At 45.2% G+C, this 13876-nt stretch overlaps 1 protein-coding gene across 5 annotated transcripts in view; it reads left to right on the plus strand.

The window, feature by feature from the left end:
• Nucleotides 1-13876, plus strand: part of PTPN7 (protein tyrosine phosphatase non-receptor type 7) — a 294573-nt gene that overhangs the window by 12540 nt on the left and 268157 nt on the right. Inside the window, exon 2 of one of the 5 annotated variants that reach the window (XM_069238938.1) lies at nucleotides 7915-7978. The exons of the other annotated variants lie outside the window; for them this stretch is intronic. The gene's annotated coding sequence lies outside the window, so the exon portion shown is untranslated. The remainder of the gene's footprint in view (nucleotides 1-7914; nucleotides 7979-13876) is intronic. 5 annotated transcript variants of the gene reach the window in all.

Raw genomic sequence — 13876 nt, forward strand, 5'->3', positions numbered from 1 at the left:
CACACTACAATTGCCTAGGTGGGAGACCGACTTTCACATTCCAGTTCCTTAGTTAATGGTTTGTACTCCCCCTAGGCCCATTTCTAACTATTGTGGCTTTCACTAATTGCACTGTTTTCTAACTGTTTATATGCCTATTTCTGCATACTAGTGTATATAATTTGTGTGTTACTTACCTCCTAAGGGAGTACAGTCTCTATGGTATTTTTGGTATTGGTGGCACCAAAATAAAGTACCTTCATTTTTGTAACACTGAGTATCTTCTTTCATGTATATGAGTACTGTGTGACTACAGTGGTATTGAATGAGCTTTGTATGTCTCCTAGATAAGCCTTGGCTGCTCATCCACAGCTACCTCTACAGAGCCTGGCTTCTAGACACTGCCTACATTTCACTAATAAGGGATAACTGGAGCTGGTATAAGGTGTAAGTACTATAGGTACCCACCACACACCAGGCCAGCCTCCTACACTTACACAAAGCAGTCTCCACCCTCTGGAGTGTGCCTGGGGCCAAGGTACGAAAAGCAGCGTCTTGTGCACTACAAAGACGTTCCTTTGAAGTTTGCCTACTTTAAAGGCAGAAATTAGAATTGGACCTCTGGGACCACAACTTTAGAATTCTTTTGGACTAAATACATTCTACCAAGAAAAAGAGCTAGATCCTGTAGGAGGAACTGCCACTTTGCCTGTTGCTTTGCTGTGCTGACCTGCTGCTTGCTGCTTCTGTCCTGGGAGTGAAAGAACTGGACTTTACTTTCTGCATACTGCTTCCAAAGGTTCTCCAAGGGCTAGGACTGAGCTTGCCTCCAGTTAGAAGTCTCAGGAACATCAAATACTTTATCTGCCAGTACCTGGGCTCTCTTGCTGAGAATCTTGACTTGCAAGTGATGCCAAATCCAGTCCATGGGCCATTGAGAGTGAGTTTTGGTGCAACCAAGAAGAAACCAAGTACATCAATTCCAGATCAACTTAGAAACCAGCGCCACTGTCCGACTCCGTGCCTCTGCCTGCATCGGAGCTGTGGTCCCCTCTGAGTGCGACCACCTTGACTGACAGCGCAGACCTGACGCTACTGCATTGCCTTTGAAGTCACACACAGTGTTGGTCCTGAGTGCCATGTCATTGACATCTGTGACACCCTACTCTGACTCCACAGCAGCACCTGTGGCCCAGTGGTGTTTTCATGACCACCGCTAAGTCAATGCCTCGCATCTTGACCTGCTGGATTCATGTACCCTGCTGGTTCAAAAGCCACAATGCCTCACCACCAACACTGCATCACCTCCCCTGCAACCGTAAGGAACCGATGCCTCACCTCCCCTGATTTGCAGCAAGGAACCAACACCTCACCTTCACGGTAGCAGTAACGAACTGACTCTGCACCAGCTCTAGCAACGCCTCACCTCCCCGACTCCGTGTAACATCTTTATTTTCTCATTTTCCAAAGGTACTACTTCTGGGGTCCATGCGACTCCATGACCTGTCCTCACTCACTCAGGAGTAACATCAGGCTATTGGAAATGACTCATTCAAGATGTCATACTAGCCCCAATTAGAGCTATTGTGTTTCTAAGCACTTTACTGAGATTTAATCTTTAAAAAAGTGATATCTTTACTTCTGTATATTAGAATTGTGTCATTTAGATCTTGTTTTACTCAGATAAATATTGGCTATTTTTCTAAACTGGTGTGGAGTACTAATGTGGTGTTTTCACTGGGCTACTGTGTGCCTATACAATTACTTTACACCGGCTGTGAGATAATCCTGACTGCTCGTGTCTAGCTACCAGGGGGGCGAGCAGGGATTATTTTAGGTGTGTGACTCCCTTATCCTGACTATAGTGAGGGTCCCTACTTGGATAGGGTGCAAACCACTGACAACTAGAGACCCCATTTTTAACATTGGTGATCAGCGGTGAGGATAAGACTTGTATTTGTGCTTGGCATTCATTGATTGGTGCACACTATTTCTATATCACAGACCATTAGGCAACCACATACTTGTTTTTTTTCTTTTTTGGCCTTCTCTTTTTGCCTTCTTGAAACTTTGCAACTTTCGAATTATCCACAATCATGTCCCAGTCTGGAGGCCATCAGTGGTTGTTGCAGAATTGGTATTTGAGCAGGAGAGGTTGGAGACCACCTCAGTGTCTCAGCTCAAAAAGTTCTGCAAGGAGCTCAAATGTCCTGTTAGAGGCGTCACTAGAAAGGAGGAGCTGCCAAAGGAGCTGAGGGCCCGGTTGGTAGCAAAGGAGGCTGGTGAGCCCACAGAGGAGGAGAATGCTATTGTGGAAAAAGAGGAGCAGAACCTGCATGTTGATTTTGTGGATACTCAGGATCTTCCTGGGGAAAGGGTACACTTGAGGGCAGCCAGAAGTTTCTTCAAAGGGTCTGACCCCAGAGTAGCTGGAGGACATGTGGGAAGCTAGGAAGCACACCTTGGAGCTTGAAAGGCTCTGGCTGGAGATGGAGGCAAAGAAACTGGCCAAAAAGGAAAGAAAAATGATCTTGGCTCACAAGCTAAGCTTAAAGGTGATGGACTTGAAAGGCAAGGCCAGCACAAATGGTGGCAGCATTTCATCAGTGCAGTCTGAGACAAGGGTGCGCTTTCCCAAGAATCTATGGAAAGAGCACATTAAGGAAGATAACATACACTGATGGTTTCAAGGCTATGAGGCAGCTCTCACCATGCACAGGATCTCTGAGAAAGATTGGGGGGGGGGGCTGTGGAACTACCTCACAGTAGAAGGAAGGAAGATCTTGTTGGGCCTAGGGGAAGCTAAAAGCTCACTTACACTACCATGAAAGGTGCCCTTATCACTAAGTATGGCATGACACCATAGATATATAGATGGAAGTTCAGGGAGAGTAGGAAACTTGATGCCCAGACCTGACTTGAGTGTGTGGATTCCTTCTGCAAGGCATTGGATGGTTGGCTGAAGGGCAGTAAGATAACAGATTATCAAGGCCTATCCAATTTTTATGGGAACACTTGTCTATGTTTTCTAGAGCTGCTCCAGCACTTGATTGACAGCAGGCTTACTGACCCCATAAAGCTTGCTAAGAACACGGACCGCTGGGTGAGTACCAGGGTCCAGAAGAAATTGAATACGTTGGGGGGGAACAAGGATAAAAGTAAGGAGTTCTCTAAAGAGTCTCAATGCAGTTACCTGGTAAAAGATTCCCAACCCCCTGTTGAAAAGAAAAGTTGGTTCCCTTCAGGAAAGCCTGCAGGGAAGGGACCCCTAAAGTGTTTCGCCTGTGGCCAGGAAGGGCATTTCAGTGAGAGTCCCAAGTGTCCCAAGCAGACACAGCTACCTATCGGTGGGCAGACAAAAGGACCAAAAGTGTAGAGCTTGGGGGGAGTTTTCCCCCTTTAGTGGTGGGTAGCCAAGTGAGTTAACCCTAATCATCCTGGGTGATGTGATCCAGAGAACCTTCATGCCTGGCAACAATAAAAAGTGCAGGCAGTGGGTGACCATCAATAAGAGGCAAATGGAGGCTCTGAGAGAGACAGGAGCCAGTATAACAACTGTCTGCTAACATCTGGTGTCTGAGGAGCAGGTAATCCCTAATGTGGTCCACCAGGTTGTAGCAGTAGACAATAGTGAATGCCAATGTTTGGTAGCTCTGGTTCCCCTTGAATGGGAGAGTATCTGAGGTTCCTTAAGATTAGCTGTGCATCCATCCATACCTGTAGACTGTTTGCTAGGGAATGACCTGGACCATACCGCCTGGAAGGAGGTGGAGCTAAGGTCGCACTTGGAGATGATAGGATTACCAGAGTGGGCATACATGACCATATGGTCCATGGCTGCCAGAAAGGGTGATCAGAAGGACCTGGAGCCTGAAGCAGTGGCCCAGGTACCTGCCAGGAGGAGTAGGGGTGCGGGAAACCTTCCCCTAAGATTCCCACTGTCTGGTAGGAGGCTGAACCTGAGGGGGATGCCCCAGAACCTACAGGGGAATAAGTGGCCAAACTGGGGCATCTACCTGAGCTGACCCATTGGCAGTGGGAAGGAAGCCCCACCAGGAGGAGTTCTGCACAGTGCACAGCGCAGAAGGTGTTCCCCACTCCTGAGGGCCTTTGGAACAGGCAGATGCCCAGGCATTTGGTGACACCTCTGGATCTCACCTGATCCACTGGGAGAATAATCTACTGCATAGTGAGCCTAAGGTTACTGAGCCTGGGGCAGCCTGTGTGCTGGTGGTACCCGAGTGTTTCAGAGTCTGGCTCATGATGTGCCACTGGCAGGTCATTTGGGGAAGGACAAGACCTATGTCAGGCTTGTCACACACGTTTTTTGGCCCCAAAAACGAGGAAGGACTGAAATGTATTCTACAGGACCTATCAAACCTGCTAGGTGAGGTGCAAGTCTCCTCTTTAACTCTTCCCTATCAAATCTTCTAGGTGAGGTGCAAGGCTCCTCTTTAACTGTTCCCTGTTGTGAGCACCCCTTTTGAGCGGGTGGGCATTGACATTGTGGGGGGTTTGGACTTCAAAACAACCATGGACAACAGATTTATCCTGGCCTTGGTGGCCTGTGCTGAGGACAGTGACTGCGCCCACTGTGGCCAGGTCACTTAGCTGGATCTTCACCCATGTGAGTTTCCCAAGGAGGTGGTACCTGCACGGGGTACCAATTTCATGTTGTTGTACATGAAAGCCACATGGAAGACATATGGGGTTACTTACAAGTTCACCACACCTTACCACCCCTAAACAGTGGGTTGGTTGAATGGTTCAACTGTACTCTGAAGGGCATGGTTATGGGTCTCTCAGAACCCATGCGGCATAAGTGGAAGGTTCTGTTACCATGCCTGTTGTTCGCCTACCGGGAGGTACCACAGAAGATGGTTGGCTTCAGCCCTTTTGAACTTCTGTATGGGCACCCTGTGGTGGGACCTCTCAGTTTGGTGAAGGAGGGCTGGGAGCAAGCTCTTAAGAAGCCACCCCAGGATGTATTCAGTTACATGCTGGCCTTCAGGAACCAGACAGCCCACTTCGGGAAGCTCACTCTGGAGAATCTGATAGCTAGCCAAGAGGACATGAAATTCTGGTATGACCAGAATACCACTTTGGTTGAGTTTCAGCTTGGAGAGAAAGTGTGAGTGATAGGCCCAGTATAACCCCATGCTCTCCAAGACCATTAATCTGGGCCATTTTATGTGAAGGAGTGCAAGAGCAATGTCACCTACCTGGTCGACATGCATACTCCTGGTAACCCTTTGAGGGTCCTGCACTTGAACCACCTCAAGCTGCACTTTGAGAAGTCTGAGTTGACCATGCTCTTGGTCATAGAAGATGCGGTGGAAGAGGAGAGTGAACCTCACTATGACCTCCTGTCTTCCAAAGAGCAGGATGGTTCAGTGGAGGGTGTGAACCTCTCCCCTACACTGACCCTAGAGCAGCAGATGGGCTGTTGTCATTTACTGGGACAGTTTGCCTCTATGTTGTCGCTTACCCTGGGAGTCATCCAATGGTATACTCACGACATTGACACTGGGTACAGCCTACTTGTTAAGCACAAGTCTTAAATGGTGGGTGACTGAATAAGGAACTAAGTCTCTAAGATTTTGGAGTTAGGGGGGCTTGAGCACTCCAATAATCCTTGGTCCAGCCCATTGGTTCTGGTCCCCAAGACTGCCCCACCCAGTGTCACACCCAAACTGTGGCTCTGTGTTGACTACCGGGGGCTCAATGCCATCACTAAGAATGATGGGCACCCTGTCCCCCAAACTAATGAGCTAATCGACCAGTTGGGAGCTGCCAAGTTCCTCAGCATGTTTTATCTAATTTCTGGTTACTGGCAGATTGCCTTAATCGACGGGGCCAAGGAGAGGTCCGCGTTCTCCATGCCAGGGGGAATTACCAGTTCTGTGTTATGCCCTTTGGGTTGAAGAACGCCCCTGCCACATTCCAGAGGCTGGTTAACCAGGTTCTGGCTTAGCCCGGATAACTTCAGTGCTGCCTAGCTGGACGACATTGCTATCTTCAGCTCTAGCTGGGAGAACCACTTGTTCCACCTCCAAGAATGGTTGAGGGCTCTGCAGAGTGCTGGCCTCACTATCAAGGCCAGTAAGTTCCAGATAGGGCAGGGGTCTGTGATGTACTTGGGACACTAGATAGGGAGCGGCCAGGCAGTGCCCCTACAAGTCAATATTGACACATTCTGGCTTGGGCAAAGCTCCAAACCCCAGACAGAAATAAGAGCCTTTTTAGGTCTCATCATGTACTACAGGAGATTAGCCACATGTGTGGCACCATTATGGCTCCTTTGACAGAGTTAACTTCCAAGAAGCAGCCCCATCAGTTGATCTAAATAGAGGTGTGCCAGACCACTTTTGACACCCTGAAAGAGGCCATGTGCACATCACCCTTGCTAAATGCTACTGACTTATCCAAAGAATTTGTGGTGCACAAAGTTGCATCAGAGCTTGGTGTGGGAATTGTGCTCTCACAGCTAAATGAAGAGGGTCTGGATCAACATGCAGCCTTCAATAGTAGGTTATTTTCCCAGGAACAGAGGTGAAGAGCAATAAAAAGGAAAGCCTTGCTGTGGTCTGGGCACTGAAGAAACTAGGACCCTGCTTGTTTGGGGCTTACTTCCGTGTTCATACGGACCACAGGCCCCTTAGATGGCTAATGCAGATGAGAAATGAGAATCCTAAACTGTTGAGGTGGTCCATCTCCCTACAGGGAATGGACTTCATGATGGACAGCACCCTGGAACAGTACACAGCAATGCTGATGGTCTATCCAGATTCTTCTGCTTCAGTGATGAGAACTCCCAAGAGGCTGGGTAGTTCTCCCCACTTTCAGCTGGGGCAGACACGTGTTAGACCTGTCAGCTCTTGACATGATTTCCCTTGTCTGTGCATTACATTATGATATGTGTTGAGGATGGTTGATGCTAAGCTGACCTGAGCCCATAATAATCCTAAGGGACCTATATCAAGAGTTCTGAATTTATAACCGTAAGTATTACACATGAGGTGTTTGTCTTTCTCACATTCCCCCACTTTGCCAGCAAAAGTAACTATAAACTCAACTTTAATAATTGGCAAACACACTTTTTTTCGTTTTCCATTAACAATATATCACTGTCCACCTCATCATGGATGGAAAACAGTAACCTTCAGCAGGTTACTATATGACACTTCAGTGACATGGTTTGAGGCCTCCCATTTATTGAAAAATAAACCTTAGAGAAACCTACATTTAGTTTCTCTGGCCACTTCTTTAAACTACAGTTATTTGGTATGTGTAAAAATAGCACAGTAACTAACAGCCTTCTAATAGGCTCTAAAATGCACTGCTGTCTGAATGTACAATGTTGACATTCAGTAGATGTTGTAAGAATATCTCACTCAAGATTTCATATATATCACTTTGGAACTTCAGTAACCCAGGTACTTTAATTGAGAGTAATTTCTTTATTGTATGAGCAACTCAAAGGTGATCTACGCATTCAAAGATTTGCTGCAATGCAGCTATCTTTAAGTGCAGCGTTAAATGGCTTATAGACCTGATATTCTCACAGGCATCACCAAATAACTCCAGAGCAGATGCCTTCAAACTCTGGGGTGCCCTGTCCTGGGGGTCGGTGTACAGTTTCCCAGGGCTGTGCGGGGTGGGGTGGGAGAGTGCACATTATTCTGCAAGTACTTGTAAATAAAGATGACCTGGAAGCGCACCCTGTTTATTTGGCTCGTTTGTGGGCAGCCTTCATTTACACCCAGCCCTTGAAGTTCACTAAAAAGTACGGGAACTGTTAAGAGGACAATGAGTATAGTGGCAGCACCAGAGAGGTGGCTAAAAGGAACAAACTAGTCTAAGTATTTAGTTTTTTCACAAACAGCGTAGCTGAAAATAAATGCAAACTAACTGTTGGTTGATGTACTTTTTTAGGTTACGAAACCTCAGTTGGCAAATACCATCAATGCAGATGTCTGTGAGAAAGCACTGTGAATAAGTAAGTCACTATTTTAAAATAGTATGACAAACAGATTAAGCTAGGCTGCTGAAAAATGAAGTGTGTGAGATAATACGAGTGCTTACCAAATATCGTTTATGGCAGTAAGTAATCAGACTGCACCTATTGCAGACATTTGTATGTGCCTCCATTATCCCAGAACTCCGCTGCTAACACCCCATTTTACCGCTCCAAAATAATACATCTTTGCCACCATGAAGCTATAACCAGGGCCAATTAAATTATCCAGCAGCAGAGAATCAAATTACGTGGCAAGAAAAGGTAAATTATGGGATGTAATGCAGCATATTTTGTGGCTAGTTTTACTTCATTATTTTGGAATTTTTCCTCATCCTAACACTATCGGGGGGAAATATTTTACCTCATTAGTACCAGTTTACCACCTATATATATCCACTGCTCTGGAACATGCTGCAATGTTTTTAGTAACTTTTGATCCATTTGAGATGGAATCATTTTTTTCTTCTTAAAATCTGTAGCTTATGCAGCAGACAATCGATTATGTAGTATATGTCGCAAATTCAGAATTATGTGGAAAATGCTGCTTTTACAGAATCTCATCATTCCAGTGGCAATGACTTTAAGTGACTCAATCAATTAAATTCTGGTGAGATAGTTTGTTTTCTTCTTTTACTCTCTGCACCACTACCCCACCCTTCACTTTCAGGCAGAGGCACCTCAAAGTCAGCATTAACCATTGAGGAGCAGTTGGTTTTGTAAAAGGCGAGTCAAGGTGGTGGCAGGGTTGAGGCCAGCAGATGTAGAGCCCAGATCCTCATAACCCCTTGGGCCTCAGAATAATGGTTCAGGAGGAAGAGGAAAGGACCAAGATTCATGGGTGTTATCAAAGAGATGGCCCAGAAGAGGAAGCGTGTTTGGGAGTTTGAGGGCTTATTTCTAATTTACAAATGGCCAGAGAAAACTTCCTTAGAGCAATACACCAAGGAAGAGGATAATGTAGGGGGGGGCTTTAAAAAAAAAAGAAAAAGCCGCAAGTACTGCTGGCAGGTATATAACTGGCCAATGCTGCTCAATTATGGCTGCCCAACCATGCAAAAGCAGCGTGGGGTGCCCATTTTGTGTGCTAGCATTAGAGCCCAGGTTAGCCTTGCTGCTTTTTAGCACAAAGGGCCAAGAAGTATAAATAGTGCTGCAGGTACAGTGGCACGAAGGCCCAGCATTAAGAGCAGCCAACTAAACCCCAATTATGGCTGTCTTACTATCCTTCCTTGCTTGCATTAGGGTCTGCTGCACACTTCTGTGCCATGTTGCTTTGGGCCTCGTAACAATGGTCCACTTGAGGGAAAAATTCAAGAAGAGGAAACACCATCATTTGGCTTCAGAGAGAGGGTAGCGAGGTGAATGGGGCAAGATGGAAGTCAATGTTTTTAACAAAGGAAAGAGGAGACTTACCTCTTTGCAAGACAGCATCTATCATTTTTTAGCTGCAGCTCTGGTGTCGGGAGGGGTTGAAGGGCCCTTAGCTTCACATTTATGACTGTCTTACTTTAAAAAGGGTCATAGGAGCTTATTTTCCTTTCAAGCATTAGGACTGAGGGCACTCTTGCAGAAAAAGGGGGGCAACATATGGAATCTCTTCTATTTTCCTGAAAGGGGCAGAGAGTTTGTTAAGTCTGTTTCAAGATTGTAGTGATGGTCAGGTGTCATTTGGAATGGGTAGTATAGGTAGAGCAGATAAACCTGCTACTCAGGGCTACAGTTATCTTTAGTGCAGCAGGTGTAGTTTCTATGGGGCCCAGGAGTGTGAGGGGCTCACAACACCTCAATTACGGAAAGCAGTATTTTTGGGTCAATACCTGTTTTTGTTTGATCCATTTGCTGTTTTATAAGTCTCATATTTAGTGTGGTTTGTGAGCTATTGAAAAAGTATCACTGAGATGATCTCATAGACCTGGCCCTATGCTCTGCCCTGTCCCTACCACTACCCAGGCCTTGCAGTGAAGTTTTGGAGGGAGGGCTGGCTTCAAAACATTTTGCTTAGAGGGGCTCAAAGCAAAAATGTTTGAAGACTCCAGAGGAATTATTTGCGAATCAGGTTTAGAAATCTGGGTCACTGGTTGACAGACACATTGCTTCTCTGACTTTCTGAAGGAGGCGGTTTACCAAATCTTACAACTTTGATCAACCCTTGTGGGTGTCCAGATAGAAACCAGGACTAGCAGCTCTCCTCTTTCACTTTCTTTCCATTTTGTGGCTTTTATTTATAAACTACATTTTGGAGCAACGAGAATGAAAAGATAAGATAGGATTAACTGAGCTACTCACATCTGACATTAGATAATGTGAACTCTCTACATGTCCTCAAAAATATTTATACAATAAAGATAGGAGAAGAGAACAGCTTTGGTGATAGAATCTAGAGAAATGTAAGGTCATCAAAGGAAAGGTTCCTCAAAGAATATAAGCAAAACAAGAAAGGAAGAACAAATCACTGATGTGGGTGGGCGAAACTAATGGACTTTTACACTCCCAAGATCATGAGTTTACCCTCACTCACTAACTCCTTAAAAAGCTATTCAACATACTTCATGTAGTTCTGCTCTGCAGACCTGGAGCAGCTGGGTTCTATCCTCGACCCATTCTCCAGAGTGCCACACTTACCCTATCAGAGCCCCCACATACTTTTCTGCCTCACCAACCCCAACACTCTATACTTGCCCATCACTGCCCCCACTTCTAAGGAGCTACTCATCCCTCCATCGCACTATGCCACCCTCCTCACCAGAGCCCTGCACTCACCTGTTTTCCCTTCCCTACACACTTCTCTTTCGGCTCTGGCTTCCTCACACCATCCTCTTCCTGCTCCCACAGACCTGGCAGTGCTGCTCAGGTCAAGGGCCTATTCACTCCCCCTCAATGGCCTTTCTTCCAAACCACTGAAGCCTCGATCTCCCGAGCAGCTGCTGATGTTATTCTTTGGGCTAAGGTTCCTGCAAGGGTCACAAACCCCAGGCCATGTTACGCACCAGCCTACTTTTCTGCTTATTGGCGGTGAAGATGGAGTGATACATTCTCACTCTAGTCTTGAAGCCCAGTGTGAAGCCACCTCCTCTGAGTCCCATGTCTCCTTTGTTTTTGCACTTTCTGATTCACTGAGGGCAAAACGGCACCATCAGTGTTGCTGTTGTATAGCTATTTTAGTCATGCTTTAGACACATTATTTTAGCAAGCAAGGCCTGCCGTTGTGCATTTTAGCCCAGTTACATTTTATTCAGTATTGCTTTGTTTTCCTAGCATTAGCCACATTTGCGGTATTGCTTTATTTTCTTTATCTATCTGTTCCTTCGCCTAGGAAAACATCACATTCTTAGCATTGCATTTTGTGCTTTCCTCAGGGCTGCAGTCAATTGGGTTGCTAGCAAAAGTGGTATGCTGTGTCCAACATTCACAGAAACATACACATCTTTACGTGGGGACATTTTCTCAGAACATCAGTTGTTTCATTATAAAACCCCTCTCTGTCCCAAGCATGCTAGAGGGAGATTCCTGCCAGATGACCACAACTGCATGCTGATTGCTGAACATCTTCGCTACAGCTGCTCTCTTAGACTGCTGAATCCCTAGCCTACATGGGGACGGTGTCTTTTTAGACAACAGGCTTCCTTGCTCAGGTATGGGGGATAATGTCTTCCCGGGGGGACGGGACACTGAAGGGTGGATTAAGGCTTATTACGCTGTGCCCTAACATTGCTTAGGTAGGAAAGATAATATCACTCCTAGTGACAGTATGGTGGGGCTGTTTTTGTGTTTCACTCTCCTTGTCACAATTTTGCTTCTATTGTGTTTTTATCATCCCAGTTATTGCAATACATGCCATTTTATCTAAGATGCAGATACCTCAATAAACCTTTATTGAACTATAATCTGCCTCTGTTTGTCCTTGCCTGTGTGATACTAATGTAACTGCAAGAAAGGGGTGAGATCTGATCAACCACAATTCCCCTGAGTACTTTTTCTTGTCATGAGCCCAGTTGCCACAGTCATCCCTGCTCTTGGGCAGAGATGAGGCACTGCTGTCATCACTGCTCTTGGGCAGAGATGAGGCACTGCTAGTTAGACGGAAAACCCATATTAGCCTGACAGGTGTCACATGGTGTGGGATCGTACTCTGTATCCTACAATTCAGTTGATTCTGCCGCCCAAATCCAGTAGCCTCATTAGGATAATGAGAACCTATGCAACATTCTCACATGTAAAGCAAAGAATCTAAAATAAACCTGAATCCACCATACAGCTCATAAAGTACCTGATTTTTTGCCATGAGTCCAAATCCCTAGTAAACACATATGAGTGAATGGTAAGACCTATAATTTAAAAACACAAATTAATCCATCTGTGTTTTAACTAGGGCTACAAAACATGATAGACCACCGGCCAGTCACTACACCCAGTCCCCTTGCTGTGCATGGCTGAGGTTGATGCTCACTCAGGCGGTTGTACACCAGTGCTGGTTGCAGGCCTGGTCCTTCACCCCACCTCCACTCTTTGTACAGCTAAGGTTTGTGGTCACTTGAAGGAGTAATTATCTGAGCTTTTTCTGGAGTAGAATTGATACTGTGTAGCTCAGTGTCACTGCAGCCTTGGAAAGAGGGAAGTAAGAATGCAGCACAACTCATGGGTCTCGGAGGCTAGGCTGAACTAGGAAAAACAGTTTGACTGAGCCCAGGGAAACCCAGGACTGATGTCACCTCATTTCACAACAGTTACTGTGCATGTACAACAGTAAACAGTTGAGGCTGTACATTGTAATTGTTGAAGCTTCACAGCATGGCTGTGGATAAAAGGTTCAGAGTTTTGAAGGTTTTTATACTTTCTCGGTCTCCTGGGAGGCCTTTGTTTTCAGTTTTGACATACATTCCACCCTCATGGGGTAAAATGTTCTAATACCCTTATAACCCACCTTAGCAAGCTCTACCTACCAAGAAAGGACTGGTCCCTTATTATAGATCCTCTCTTTTAGCTGAGACCTGTAATGCTGGAGCTAGCCTTTGATGGCCAGTATAGCTTTCTACCAGGTTTATAAAAACTATATTAAAACTAAGATATAACAAGTAGCATGTACAGCTTCCAAGTTTCTCCACACCAGTACCCTAACAGGAGTGGTGCATTTTATAACAGAGAAAACTGTAACAAATCAACACCAAACAGTAACCAGCAGTAACTGAAAGACCAACACTCAGGCATACTGTGTACGTAGAAAAGACATTTAGGACCAAAAAAGACGCATTTCGACTTCACAGTCTTGTTCTCAGAAAGCAAAACCAGCCATACTTCGTGATAGTGTTATATCTGTGATGAACAACAAATAAGGGCTAAAATTAAAAAAGTGAAAGGGAAGAGAGGGAGCATCAGCGCCATACTGAAGTGTAGTGTATCATATTCAATGAGAAAAAAATCACCAGTAAATACTACCAAATTCCTCAAGACATAAATGTTTCATAACAAAACAACGTTTCTTCTACACAAAAGGGAGCCTGATAATAATGCAGCTTGAGAAAAAGACAAAAAAGCTAAAAGAATGCAATACACTCAAATTAGCACCAACAACCTATCTAAATAAGCATGATGGCACAAGTCCATACAATAACCCACAAACATGCAAAAATCATGCTAATATCTAATATCTCTTGAAATATAAAGAGGAACAATGTACAGGCTCAACCAAATAATCATAGGCATTAGGTAAATACAATCAGAGAATACCAAATAAATTGAAGAAACTGCAGTCACAGAAACAAGGAAATATCATTCCCCAAACATCAATGGTGTCTCCGTCCATTCCCTGCTTGTGAAAGAGTTAAAAAGTTATACAACAACATGTTATATTCATCAACAACTCATATAAAAAAGAGACAA

This window comes from Pleurodeles waltl, chromosome 6 (genome assembly GCF_031143425.1).
Source record: "Pleurodeles waltl isolate 20211129_DDA chromosome 6, aPleWal1.hap1.20221129, whole genome shotgun sequence".
NCBI classification, from domain to species: Eukaryota; Metazoa; Chordata; class Amphibia; order Caudata; family Salamandridae; genus Pleurodeles; species Pleurodeles waltl.